This window comes from Leptosomus discolor, chromosome 6, assembly GCF_034619465.1.
Source record: "Leptosomus discolor isolate bLepDis1 chromosome 6, bLepDis1.hap2, whole genome shotgun sequence".
Classification (NCBI taxonomy): domain Eukaryota; kingdom Metazoa; phylum Chordata; class Aves; order Leptosomiformes; family Leptosomidae; genus Leptosomus; species Leptosomus discolor.
In genome coordinates, this window is record NC_141396.1 from 19,256,759 (window position 1) to 19,271,599 (window position 14,841).

The window sequence follows — 14,841 nt, forward strand, 5'->3', positions numbered from 1 at the left end:
CTTGTTGAGCATTGACCTTTTCTTCAGGCTTTCTGACCACTAACCTAAAATGTTAGGGAAAAAAGAAAAATCAGTGATTTTCTCTAAAAATTGGTGTGGTAATAATGATGCTTTAAGGATTGAGTCAATATGTACAAGTGCTACACCGACCTTACAGTTTGGGTGAAATGGTCTTATACTTGATTTAGTTACTTTTTTGGCTGAGAAGTGCTTTTCCCCCATAACTTCTTTTCAAGAAATGTTAGTATTAGGTCTGGGTTGCTTAGAGCTAGTCAAACTGCAAAAAGGTTGTCTCAAGGCATGATCTTTCTGAAAAAATGCCAACAGATACTCACAAGCTGGGCTTAGATTACATGCTGAGTTTTGTAGGCTACTGTGAAGGTGTCAAATGATGACCACTTCAGGCATCCATAGCAAAGGCCTAGGGGCTGGAGAGGCTGTGACCCTGGCAGTCCTTTAAGCCCTACTGTCTTGTGTGCAAAAGCTCAAAAGCAGCTGAAATAACAGTTATCATGTTGATTCAGTACACAAATATACATATTTTTACTTCAGTTTTTGCTCTGCTTTGAGAAAAGTGCAATTTGAAAAAAAAAATCTATGAAATTAAATTGTGTATGTCCAAAAGCCAAGCCTGTTACGTTTTGCTACTCTTCTAACAGGATTTTCAGAAGTTCAACATACCACTGCTGTCCTGTAATAATACTTCATAATATGGTAAGATATGCTGCCTTATGTTTCTTCTTGGCCCAGAGTGAATAATTCAGTGTTGCATGTTTCATAGTCCAAGTCATAAATGTTGAAATTGATTACACAGAGGCATTGGAGTAGTCTCTCATTTTGTTTGCTTAAAGATCCACTGAAATGTGTTGAGACATTTACAATTCCCATGAAACTCAGGCTTTTAACTTGAAGCTTTTTATTTTTTCCCACCCACTGTCAGGACAGCAACTCCAAGGATGCAATACATGTTCAGAAATCACAAGAACGCTGAAAACCCCAGATACTGTCCGAGAAGGTGTGCTAGTTTTGGCTGGAATAGAGTTCATTGTCTTCACAGTAGCTAATATGTGGCTGTGCTTGGGATTTGTGCTGGAAACAGTGTTAATAATTCAGGGACATTTTCGTTACTGCTGAGCAGTGCTTACACAGCATCGAGGCCTTTTCTGCTTCTCACACCACCCCACCAGCAAGTAGGCTGGGGGTGCACAAGGAGTTGGGAGGGGACACGGCTGGGACAGCTGACCCCAACTGACTAAAGGGATATTCCATACCATATGACGTCATGCTCAGCCTATAAAGCTGCGGGAAGAAGAAGGAACTGTGGGATGTTTGGAGTTATGGTGTTTGTCTTCCCAAGTAGCTGTTATGCGTGATGGAGCCCCGCTTTCCTGGAGATGGCTGAACACCTGCCTGCCAATGGGAAGTGGTGAATGAATTCCTTGTTTTGCTTTGCTTGTGTGCGTGGCTTTTGCTTTAACTGTCTTTATCTCAACCTGCGAGTTTTCTCACTTTTACTCTTCTGATCCTCTGCCCCATCCCACCAAGGGTGTGTGTGTGTGTGTCAAGCAAGCGGCTGTGTGGGGCTTGGCTGCTGGCTGGGGTTAAACCACCACAGGAGGGAATATGTGATGAATATTGCTTAAGCTGGCTTTCTTCTAGCAGTGAACAGGTATTACCAGTACACAGGCACATGCTAATTCTCAGTGCTCTGTAACCTCAGTGGCAGTCCCTGTTCCTCTGCCTACAAAGAATATCAGTATTTAATGAAATTTCTGTTTACTGAAACTACCTTTTCTAACTCTCTTAACACCCCTTTTGGTAGCAGAAGAATGCAGTTGGACCCTCCCACCCCTTTCTGCTCCAGGATAAACAAACCCACCCCACTTTAGCTTTCTTCTCCTCTACCATATGCTCAGCCTTCTTCTCAGCCCCCCATTTTAATGGCCCACCACTGAATTAATCGGTCAGTAATTGCACTTGTTTAGAAAAAAAAAAAAATATTGCCGGTCTTCCTGCTGGAAGTAAGCCCAAATACATCAGAATGCAGAATGAAAGACACTAAAGGTGGGGTTTTTTTAAAGGTGAGATTTTGCTTCTTGTCTATGGAACCAGTTGTGGTCAGCTCAACAAGTGCTCCTGTTGAAGTCCGTACAAAGCTGGAGTAAATCTACTACGGGAAATGCAGTGAGTCGAGCATTGTTTGGTGTTCTTCATACAGGTGTAAATGACTCTATCCACTACTTCAAATCCGATGCCAAAGCAGGTTAATGTTTGCCATTTTGGAACAGAGATCAGAACAGATACTTGTGCGACTTCCCTAAGACACCCCCGGTGCAGGAGCTAGTTAATATATAGCTAGTATCTAACAGGCAGAGTGCAGACAAGGTAGTGCGGCCAGCATAAAAAGGGCACTAGCAACACCTGCTTTGAATTCTGAATATGCTGCCTGTGGAAAAAAAATCAGTGGAAGAATTCAGAAATTTATAAACATGTCAGCCACTTAATGGTGTTACATTACATACAATAGTGCGGATCTTCATCTATTTGTAAGTAATGTGCAAACTTTTTATGCAATGCTTAATTATTTTCTCTTCTGCAAGCTGACGGGTACTGAAATGGAGGCTCTGGCGTAGATCAAGGGAGCTGATGGAACAATCTCAGCAGCTTGCTCATTAGACCTCATACGTGACCAGGACTGGGCAGTATTTTCTGCACAGCATGTTCCTCTTCCCCAACCTCACAAGGCAAATTAGAGTACATCCAATTAAGACATAGAGGAAGCTTCAGCTAGAAGGAAATAACCTAATTCATATATCAGTGGGACATAAGGGCGATACATTCATCTTTATTAAAGCAAACAGAACAAGGATAACAATGCTCTGCAGTCCAGGGCCAGAACACAACCCCTAGTGTAAATAGAAGGTTTAAATATTATTCTTAGGAGGATCATCTTTTAAAGAGTTGCCAAAACCCTCACTGGCCAGAGCTAATGCCCTCTGACATGTAGGGAGTTGTATTTTTTTAAATGTTTTGTCTTCATGACAACCTTACCCTCTAATGAAGGGCCATTCCATGCACACCCCACTATAGCTTGCTGTGTTGCAGCTTGCTTTGTGCATGTTTCATACCTTGCAATCCTCCCTTCGTTGGTCGTATGTGCAGCACTATACTTCAATACCACTCTGATCAACTGGTTCCCTGTAATAATGTTTGGAATCATGGAATCGTTTAGGTTGGAAAAGACCTGTAAGCTCATCGAGTCCAACCATTAACCTAGTGCTGCCAAGGCCACCACTAAACCATGTCCCTAAGCACCACATCTACACTTCTTTCAGATAGAGATGGTGACTCAACCACTTCCCTGCGCAGCCTGTTCCAGTGCTTGAGAACCTTCGGTGAAGAAATTTTTCCTAGAGTCCAATCCAAACCTCCCCTGGTGCAACTTGAGGCCATTTCCTCTCATCCTATCACTAGCTACTTGGGAGAAGAGACTGACACCCACCTCACTACAACCTCCTTCAGGTAGTTGTAGAAAGTGTTAAGGTCTCCCCTCAGCCTCCTCTTCTCCAGGCTAAACAACCCCAGTTCCCTCTTCATATGACCTGTTCTCCAGACCCTTCACCAGCTTCATTGCCCTCCTCTGGACACGCTCCAGAACCTCAGTGTCTTTCTTGTGGTGAGGGACCCAAAACTGTACACAGTATTTGAGGTGCAGCCTCATTACCGCTGAGTACAGGAACTTACATCTCTGAAAAATTATGCAAGAAAACCACTTCAGAGATAAGAGTTTTCAGGTGGGCTGGGAAACATTCCTTGTCACAGATGAAATTTAAAAGTTTTTAATTTGCTTGAATGCAGTATGTGTTTTTTCTGGCATTGATGGGGAATGAAAATAATGTTGGTCTCAGACAATGGTAAATCAAAGTCTTTTAAAAAGACTGCATTCCACTGTCTCCTGATTGCACAACAGTTTCATGGAGAGGAGCACAGATGTGAGGCAAAGCAGTGCCCACCAAGAGAGAAGAGGAGGGCATGTGCTGACACTGGGGCACAACCAGATCACCTGGTCCTTCCTGATGCTGCGTATTCACTCTGCAAAGCCCCAGATATGTGGAGTGCTTGCTTTGCTTGCTGCATGCTTTTTCAAAAGAGGAGTATTACTGATGTCAGAGATGCCTATACTGCACAGTAAGGTGGGCAGCAGTGAAAACGAGTAACACTGTTGTAAGGCTTTTACACCTTCCAGCCCAAGGCCTCAAAGCTTCCCAGCTATTAGTGTAGCCTCAGGGTCTCCCCAGGACCCAGCAGTCCTGAGCACAGTGGTCCCCACAGTGCTTCCAGAGTGGCTGCTTGAGCTCGCAGCATCTTACTGAGAGTCCCTCTCCGCTGCTGAGCTGTTTCGGTTTTAGCTCTGTCAGGGAACATTTCAGTTGCATCACTGCAGAGCTATTCTGTTCTACAGGCAGCCTCCCAGCCTAATGCATGAGTTTTAAAAGCTTACTTAGTAAATATCAGATTTCATATTGCTTCATCTACCATTTCCCAGCCCAGTCCCAGGCCTAAGGACAAAAGCAATGATGTAACTTTGCATTTCTGGTCAGATTGCTGCAGGTCTCCTCTCCTCTTCCACCTCTCCCCTCTCCCAAGGTTTCTAAGTAACAAGCATTACCACTTCTACAGCAGTCACTGCAAACCCACATTGATACAAAACCAGGTGAGGCTGTGGCACCTCTTCAGGAACACAAGAGAAAGTGAGACCTAAGACACCCATGAACTGGTAGAAGGTAGAAACAACTTCAGTCTGCTCCTCGGTTTAAAGAGCCAGCTGCCAGGACAAAAGACTCTGAAAAATGTCCTTTACAAAGACTCACGGTAAATGAGAAAGGTCAGAGGTTACAAAGCTGCTAAAGAGATGGTCACTGTAGCTAATTAGATGGGCTGCTGCCTAGCTGTCTGAAACCCAAGGATTTGTCTGTGAGATACTGGATTTTGATTTTTTGGGGGGGCCTCCTGAGTCCCGTGTATTATGCCAATGCAGTTCATAAAGCACAAAGATATTTCTTTTCCCTTTCATTTATTATTCATACTTAAATGCATCACTGTGTTCTCCATTAGGTCTCTTTTCTAGAAAAAGTAGGTGAAGGTATATAACAGATAGAGCTGCAAAATCTTTCATACCCAGCATAAGTGGACACCTGTGAACTTAAAAATGAAAATTATTTCAGTGCAAATTTTTTCATTAGGAAAAAGTTTTAGCATTTTAAATAGCCAGTTCCAACATTTTCCTGATGTATTTTTCAGTTAAAAATTAAACAAAATTCCTATTAGGGTTGTTTTAGCTTGGCATCTCCAAGTCAGCATCTCTCCCCCTTTCTTAGCATGTCTCTCTTCTTTCCCTGCTGGAGATAAGCTGGGGGATTTGCATGCTATTTTCTTACTGACTCATTTTCCAAATATGGCTGTTTAACAAATATTATTTCTGCAGGCAGCCATCCCCTTCAGATCCTTCATAAAGGAAATTACTCAATCAATAAAGTTAATTTGCACTCCCCCCTCAAGCAGCCACCCACCCCAGCAGATGTTCAGAAACAGACTAAAACAAAGCCAGAAACCCACTCAGATCCAAACATCTCTTGCCAACGTCCTCCTGCAGCTAAGGTTGAAATTAATACTTTGTCTATGCTAGGAAGCAATGCAGAAAGCAAGACTATGTTCTGCTGCTTTAATTAGCTAACTGAAAGATTAATAAACAGCAGTGATGAGCTCTGGTCCATTCTCACTATGTTTACAGTCAACCCACTTCTACTATAAATATTGTTTTCATGTTGAAACAAATTCAAAGGTGACATTAACCCTACCTAGGTGTCCCCTGCGTATAGCACAAATGACTGCAGTTCTGAAACTAGCCCAGTGGGACAGAGGAACTGGTCTTACTGCTTTGTTTCATCCCAGGAAGAGGACCACACTGTAAAGGGAGCACAGACTTACCTGGAGATCCTGAGGAAATCCTGCAGCTTATGTATGGATGTCACTGAGGAGACCCTCAAAACTTCTTGAGTAGGGTCTGTTTTTGCAAAGCGGCAACCTGTGGCAAGTAATCACAGGAGGAAAACACACAACACTCTTTTTACATCTCTTTTGATTGCAATAAGATAAATGAGGTTCAATATTGCATATACTAAAAGAAAGGATCTTGGGATCTAATCTAATCTCCTTTCCATGAACATAGTGTTTATGGAACAAGTCCAGAATTAAACTGAGAAAGCTTAGAATTAAACTGAGAAAGCTTAGAATTAAACTGAGAAAGCTTAGAATTAAGTTCTCCTCCAGAAGGGTGTTACCTTGTCCAAATTCTTGCCACATGCAATCTCCCTGAACCTAACATATTGGCAAAAGCAGCACAGAAGTTGCCACTAGTTTGAGTTTCCTTGTCACACTTCGGTAGAAGGGGCACTGGCACCCTTAAGCACGACTGAGTGCATGTGTTAGCTGGCCTTAAACAAAGTTTGGAAGATGAGATCAAAATGAAGGTTTAAATTTAATGTTTAAGAAAAAAAATAAAATTACAGTTGTTCTCAGGCACATTATCAAGAAAGCTTGTTAACAACTGAAGCAGGTCTCTACAGAGGCAGCAGGTACAGGGGAAAAAAAAAAAAAGAAGAAGAAAAAGCACTTGGTTATGGAGAAGGGTATTTCATGGGCAAAACAAACATCATGAAATGACTCAGAAATGCAATACCAACGTAGAGCATAACATGAGAGGTGTGAAGGAACTGGGACCATCAATTGTAAGCCTATGATACGAAGCTAAAACCAAGGGGGAAAGCACTGTGAATAATGATAGCAGGAAAGAGAATAAAAGGAGAAACTGATCTATCTACTCACTATCTACTCACCAGGATAAGAAGAAAGTAATGTGTTCTTAGCCGAGTGTGGCTAACCAGGGCACTTGTAGAATAGGTCTGTTCACATGCCTAAAAAAACCCTCTTCCATCTCCGCAGCATTGGGGGTCTCACTGCCCTAGGCACTGCAGGGCACTATTTACCAGGCATCGCCATTTAAGAGACAAAATTAGCCCATCTCCCAGGGGTTTATCTCCTGAGTTTATCCTTGTGAGCTGAAAGGCAGAGGGGGAACAAATGAGCTAACTCACCCTGTGAGTCAGGGCAGAGGCTGGGTAGAGGGTGCTGTGGCTGCCCTGGGAACCCCCTGCAGGTTCATGCCACCTCACATGGGTGGGATGGGAAATTCCAGAGTAGGGGCTACCTGGGGAGGATGCCCCATGCTTTGGTGTTGTACTAATAAGGAAGGAGTGGTTGAGGACTGACAGCTTTACATTCAGACCTTAGCAACTGCACATACCTGTGACTGCTGGTTTAGCAGCAATTTCCATCCTGCTGACACAGCCAGCACTGGGAGAGCTGGTTGCAGAGAAATTAACCACTGTAATTTCAGGCAGATCTGTTGCTATTAAAAGGAGACAGACTTTAAATGATGAACAGAGCGAAATCTTCTGTAAGATCTCATAAGTCAGCAACTAATTTGGTAGGAGATCCAACCTGAAAGGATGGAAACTGGTAACAGAGTGCAGCTGGCTTCTCAGATGTGCAGAGAGCAAACAGAATAGTCCCTGTGGCTGCTAAAATTAATGGCAAAAGCTCATGGCTTCACAAGCCCATTGGCTGCTTGAACTGAATTGGTAACAAAAGATGATGAGCGAAATTCTTCTGCAATTTAAACAAATACCTGTGACATGTTGTATATAATGAGATTGAAACATGGAGATCCAGCACATTCCTACCAACAGCTCCTGAGTATGAATAACTGCTTCGATCTCTTTGTCCTGCTTATTGCAGGGCAGCAGAGTATCAGATCAATTTACTTTAGTTTTTCTACATAACTACCTCACATAAATACTGTCAGAAGAGTCCAGCTCCATCTGCATCTCCTGTTGAAAAGAATAGATCCTGGAGGTTAAGGATTTTTTTAGGAATCTTTATGACATACGAGAGCTAGAGTTGCAAAGTAGCGTTGGGTGTCTCATCCTGCCTGGGTAGGGAGTCACTCTATTTAACTAACACAAGCTCCTAAAGGTCAGGGCTGATGACAGACTGCACACAGGTGGAGTTTCCAAACCTTAAGACAACCCTTTACACCTCCTCCCCAGATTACCACAGCTGACCTACAGCAGCTGTCTCTGCCATTTAAGCTCGGTTTTTGCCTAACCACTGTAAAGGTATTATTTACAGTTCAAATTCCTGACTTGGATGCATCCAAATCCAGGGGGTGGCTGCTCTGGACTGATCACTAACAGCAGTAAGTTCTATGCTAACAGCTTAGGGCTCAACTATTGTCTTTGTACAGGAAAAAGGCCAGATATTAATGAACATGGAGAACATTATAAAACCATTAACAAGCTTTTTTTTTTTTTTTTTTTTTTTTAAATTCTGCTTTCCTTGGCTTCTACTTTGATGTACAACTGCATTACTTTTTAAGTCTTCTGTAGTTTTTTTTCCATTTAGTAAGAAATTTTCCAGTCACAAAGCCCTCTTTCTTTTGCTGCTGTCACATTTGTGGTCTCTCCATGCCACCAAAGTGGCATGCTCAGTGCTAAGGGAGGAGCTTTGCCTTCTGGCCTTCCAGTATTGAGTTTTACCATTACATTTAGGAAAAAAAATGCCTGGGGCTTTTGGGAAATTGTCAAAAAGTAATTTTTCTTTGAATGCAAAGCACAAACTCTCCATATACATTTCACCATTGACAAAAGCACTGGGTGTGGTGAAAGCTAAACAAGCCTTGATCCATCTGCTTCTGGAGAACCACGGAGGAACTTTTCCTCCCATTCCTTGGGACGGATGCCTCTGTTTGCTTCATGACCCACTCTGGAAGCTGGGCCTTGCACACATCCACAGTGCTGTTGATAGCAATCAGCTTTGGGCCGTGTTGCTGCTCCCCATTCTTACTTAGAATCACTTTGGCATCTGGGCATTGCTGGCTTGCTCGCATATTCATGGAAGCCAGGGAAAATCTTCTTGCCACCTCTCTTTGTGAACTTTGAAGAAGCACAACTGAAGCATTTAAAGGGCTGCTTGGAAAGGATCTATGACACTTTGAGCATTCTTAATGCAACCTTCACGGGTCATCACTCATCAAAGCTGGATTACTCCTCCTTTTCTATGTATTACTGATGCATGAAGAGATACAGATTCAGTTCAGCTTCAGCTCCTCAAACTAGAGATGTATATGTGTCTTGTGGTCTGTTGCATTAGAGGTGCTTGTACCTGTAGGCTTTTAGAGATGTGTATAATTGATCCTGTACTGAAGTGGAAGAAAACACATTTGACTCACAGAGTAAATGGAAACAATCGTCAGCCTGTGTGTGAACTACATTTAGATAAGTTCTCTTAGCAGCAGGTTATAACCCACTATCCTTTTGCTCTTAGGACATGGTATCTTTTCTCAGAAGCTATTAATAGTATGAAGCACTATCTAGTGCTTACTTTCTCACAGAGATGTTTTATTTATATTCACAACTGTGCATTCCTTACCACATTATTTTCTACCACTACCACTCCCAAATAAATATTCTTATTCCAGTGGTTGCTTGCGGGCAAATAAAAGCAGACCAGACAACATAGCTGCTTCACAACAGGTGGCTTTCCTTGCCCAAGATCTATGCTCCCAAAGCATTTAGCAACAAGAAACCTGTGAATCCACAGACTGAGTCTTTCACTGGGTTTCACTGCCTCAGTCTCAGGCTGATGGCCACACCAAGAAGCTTCCTATCTTCTGTCATAGCTAGGACACCTTTTTTTTCTGTCTGTAATTCTATGGTAAGGCTCTAGAGTGCCCTTTTACTTTTTCCAAGGTAAAATTCTTTAGTCACTCAATGCTCACAGTAGCTGGAACTAAGTCTAAGCTTCCTAGTAGTAAAATGTGAGGACATTTAAGAATGTGGGGACATAGTCATACCTGCTGGTCACCTATTTTAACCTGAGTCATGGCTTGGCAGCAGTTAAGAAGATGGGTGATAATAAAAATGTATTTGTTGGTGAAAGGTAATATACTTTGAAACAGTTTTTTTATATATACCCCACAGGCAAACATACTGTATACGATGAAGCGTGGTGTGAAGGTAGCCATGACCCGAGCTGGCACCTTGGCTCAAAAACCACAGCCACTGCTTATCTGCTTGCCAGTTTCCACGCTCTTCACACAGAGCTGCTAATAGCTTGAACAGTGCTGTACCAATGCAGCTACAGTGCTTGTACTCAGCTGGTTGCCTCATTGCTGCTCTGTGGGGTGGCTGCCTGGTATTCCCTTCTGTTGGCATGCTGAGAGATTTCCTCCACATGGTGCTATCTGTGGTGCTACATCTTTGGAAATTCTTGGCCCCACCTGCTGTTGTGCAATTGAGAGAACTCAGAATTATGAGAGCTGAAGACTGAATTTCTTACAGGCTGTTCAACTTTGGCTTTAGCCAGTCTCCTTCTGTGACTAGCAGAAGATGATAGCAGAATAAAGAAAATTAGTACCCGGTCCGCTCCCTTGGAAAGACAACTACTCTCTCCTACCACATCCATCCCCTTCTCAAAATCCAGCAGAGATTAAAGGAACTTAAAAGAATTTAACTTGTCTTCAGTTTCTTTAACCAATGACTATTGTAGTTTCCCACGTTGGCAAATGAACCTATATTAAGGCTTGTGGTGAGAAAGCACCTTACTCCATTTCCTGATGAAAGAAATTTTTTTTATTCCTGAGAATTTGCTTGCCATAGAATAGATCTTGGCCAGGAGCTGCAGGCAGAAATAAGAGTGTTTCGAGGCTGAATGCAGATGGTAAGCAGCTCACCACGTGCAGTTCCTGGAAGGGTTTTTCTGGGCACCTTTTTCTCCAAAGCCAGGGACAGACCTGAACAGATTTCAGTGTGAATTCTGATTTCACGTTACTGTTACCTTGAAAACTTATCTTGCAGCTGCAGCTGAATGTAGTATTACTTTCTTGTGCTAAGTTGCTCTATTCTACTTTCACCTATGGCCACGTTGCCATGGCAAAGTCACTCCTGCATGTGTATGTTTTAAATACATAACCTACAATGCCCTCTGGATTCCTTTGACATGGTAGGCATCTATTTTCCAGGTGATTTTCTTGTTTTAGATATAATCTGTAAAACAAACGGAGAATGTGCTACCAGTAGGCCAAATCGTGTTTCCACATTAGCATCACTAAAATCCGATGTACATGTTGTATGTTACATATGTGAGTACTCTTTAAGCATGTGCCTGTTTTTTTGGATCAAGCATCTAAATAACAAGTCTTTGGTTTCATGCTGTTATCATGCTGCAACATAACTCCTTGTGGTTTTCACAGCAAGTACAGAATATTCAATTATAGCAGCCTTTGGTTGAAAACAAGAACAGTGCAGATTTTATCCTTCATAGTATAACTTCTCTACATAAGATATAGGATTATTTATTTATTTATTCTTGTATTGACACAAATTTCCACTAGCCTGTCACAAGGACCAAACATTTATGATTTTATATGTCTGTGAATAAATAAATAAAAAGAGGTCAGATTAGATTCTCCGAACATGCACATTCATCCTCTCAAAGTATTAGCCAGAGAGCTCTTCAAAAGAGCAATTATTCAAAAACTGAAAAAGAAGTTACATATTGCTTACCTCAAGCAATGTCCTTCCATTTATTTATAAGGTACTCTGGAAGCATCTTTTCACTCTAAGAAGAAAGATTCTGGCAATTAGCAGAACATGAAAAGAGGGGGAGGTTGACTGCTGCAAGTTACAGAACTATTTATCAGTACAGATTCATGCCTTTTTTTTTTTTTTTTTTTCCTTTTGTTCCAGTGATTTTCATTACCAGAAAACAACAATCTGAGCTGAACACTTGCAGGAAAAGACAGGGTCTAGAAGGATTCCGTGAAATTGGTGTTTAACATTATAATGCAATCAACACTGGAGATGAAAAAAAGAATACATATTAAAATACAGGTGCTATTCCGGATGCTGTTCACTTCCAAGGGTACCCATTGGGAGCACATCCCTTTACTTTTTAATCGATTCAAATACATTCCAGAACTTAGAGAAAACAAATGAATGCTGTCCAGATAGCAAATTCTGGATGCTGTACCATAGAAAAATCTATGGAACTATTTAATACAGGCAGTATAAATCCTAAGACACAGCCTATATGCAATGCTATATAGTAGGTTTTACAATAAATAGTAGGAAATCCATTATTTTCAGCTATGCTAGCACTTCTTACATGTACACTAGAACAAGTGCCATTTTTCGCAATGATAAAATTCTCTTACATCAAGGCTGGTGACAGTTAAATTGTTCACATGAAGAGATTTGAGTTACTGTGTTGAATTTTATGAGATCTGTGGAATTAGGCAAGTAGCCCCTTATATCACAAGTGAATAATTTATTTCTTAACATGAGTCATGCATTATCTGTCTCAGAAGAGACTATTAGACCTGCTGTTCAAAGCTGTTTTTCTGCTGGGAGTTCTTCATGAGTAATAAGGTGGTTTACAAATTCAACATCATAACCTAGCAAAGCACAGAAGCAGTAGCGAAGTTCCTAAGCCCACCTTTTAAGATCTTCAGAAATCTTGATGTCAAAGACAAGATGAGCACACAGAGTCGTCTCTTCACATCTGCATCACTTGTGCTAGTTTATAGGGAGGAGCATGGGAATAAAACACCTTTTAGAAAGTAGTCAAGACAAAATCATACCGCTTTGAGAAAGATAGGGACAGAAAAATTAAAGGAAGAAAACTGTCTAGTAACAAGCTCTGCCAGTTCTACAGAGGTACTAGGGCATTAAAATCTGCAGAGGCTACTGGCAGCAGGACTGGAAGCCTGCAGGGACACTGATGCTTGCGGGCTATGCATCTTCAATCACCAAAGGATGACATTAAATCCAAAGAATTTAAAGTGTCTCCAAAACTGGTATTAAGTACAACTTTTCTTAAGAACACGTTCATTATTGTAATTATTTTCCATATCTATCAATGCACGTACTGTAGTTATTTGTGTACTGCAGGAAAGGACAGAACTTCACCTACAAATCGTTTAGAAAAGACGGACAGAGTGTTTTTGAATGTAAGAATGTTTTGTCTTCCTGTGTTAGTTTAATGGGATCAATGCCAAAGCTTTTATGAATTATGGATGCAGCAGTCTTCTTTCCAAATGAAGATGTTGGAAGTCTGCCACTGGAACGAGGTGCTCATATTACATACTGCCAGCAAATTTCTGTTTCTTTAATGAAAACTAGAGTCACTTTTCTTTTGAAAAACATTACTCTTGCCTATAATGATGTTGCATAGCATATTCTCCTCTAGAATGAAAGAGAAAAAAAATAATCAGGATAGGAAGCGATTTGAATCACAGTTCTAACAGGGGAATTCATATGCTGTGCCCCTGATGTAAACAGCTGTTTGTATACCACCTACCTTCCTCCGTCAATAAAGCATAATCTGGGTTTATGACTTATCAGGCATTTGTTACTAGTCCTATGTGTGTTTTCTTCTCCACAACGATTCTCCTTTTAACTACCTGAAACAAAGTAATTCTTTAAAATAATTTAATCACCAAAATTTTTAATGGAAATCTTGCTCGAGGAGACATTGCTCCCTACTTAAGAGCTGAATTTTGCACTTAAATACAATTCAATTCTGTTTCATAGAGTGTAGTAGCATAATGTAAAGTTTGGGGTTTTTGCTACTGAGTGACCCTCAGTCTCAAGAACACTTTTAGAAGGGAAAGTATTAGTCTATGACCTTTGACAAATCTGGAGGTCAAATATTCAACATGAAAAAGGCTCAAAGCCAGTGAGGCTGCACTGCTTCTGCTGCGCAGGTTACACAGCAGCCAACGGGGCCACAACTGCTTCTTGCCTGTCTATCAAACTGCAATGTTACTAACAAATCCCATGGAAAATGTGTTTCATTTAATCACGTGTCAATATTGCAATTAGCATGAAGCAATATACTATATATACCTTCATGTTTGTGTTCACAAGCAATTGTTACCTTCTGCTAATGTCTAGAAGGATTTTACAAGAGAATGTAAAACACTGTTTGTCTCGGGTCATTTTAGTTCAATCAGCAACACTTTCTGTCATTTCCACATCTGAACCACATCTCAGATCTTGTGCAGTGGTACTGCAAGATTCACAGTAGCACCTCAGGTAAAAGGTATGAGTTTTCCTGAATAACAGCTCTCCCTCCATTGTTTTCCTTTGCAATAACTCAGTATATGGTATGAAGACTATTAGTTCACATCAAGGGCTCATTTATAAGGATATCCTCTAGCTTCCAATTTGCATGCACATTTATTTTAGAGTTAAAAAACCCCAGCAACATAATAACGGGTAATCAGAAGGTAAGTGCACAGAACAATAAATACTACTTAAACCATACTAACTCAGAAAAACATCAAAAAAGGAGAGAACAAAAAGGAAAAAAATAAATCTGACAAGATAAAAAGCAGTGAAATGAGGTTTTAAAAAAAACTGTGGCAGAAGCTCTATGGGATTGTTAAGCACTGAAATACACTTTCTTAAAAATGCCTCGAACACAGCCATACTGTGTAACCCACCTGGTTATATTTACAAATGGACTGCCAAATCCCGTCAACCAACAGGCGTTAGGCAGGCTTGGCACCCATGAAAGTTAATGGCAATGCTCTCTCTGACATTAACGAGGACAAAATTAGGCCAGTAAGTACCTTCTGATTTTTCTGTAAGGCAAAATATTACCGCATTCCATTTTCTGCTTCGCGTTTCTGTGAGCTGATAGCATGCTTGCATGATT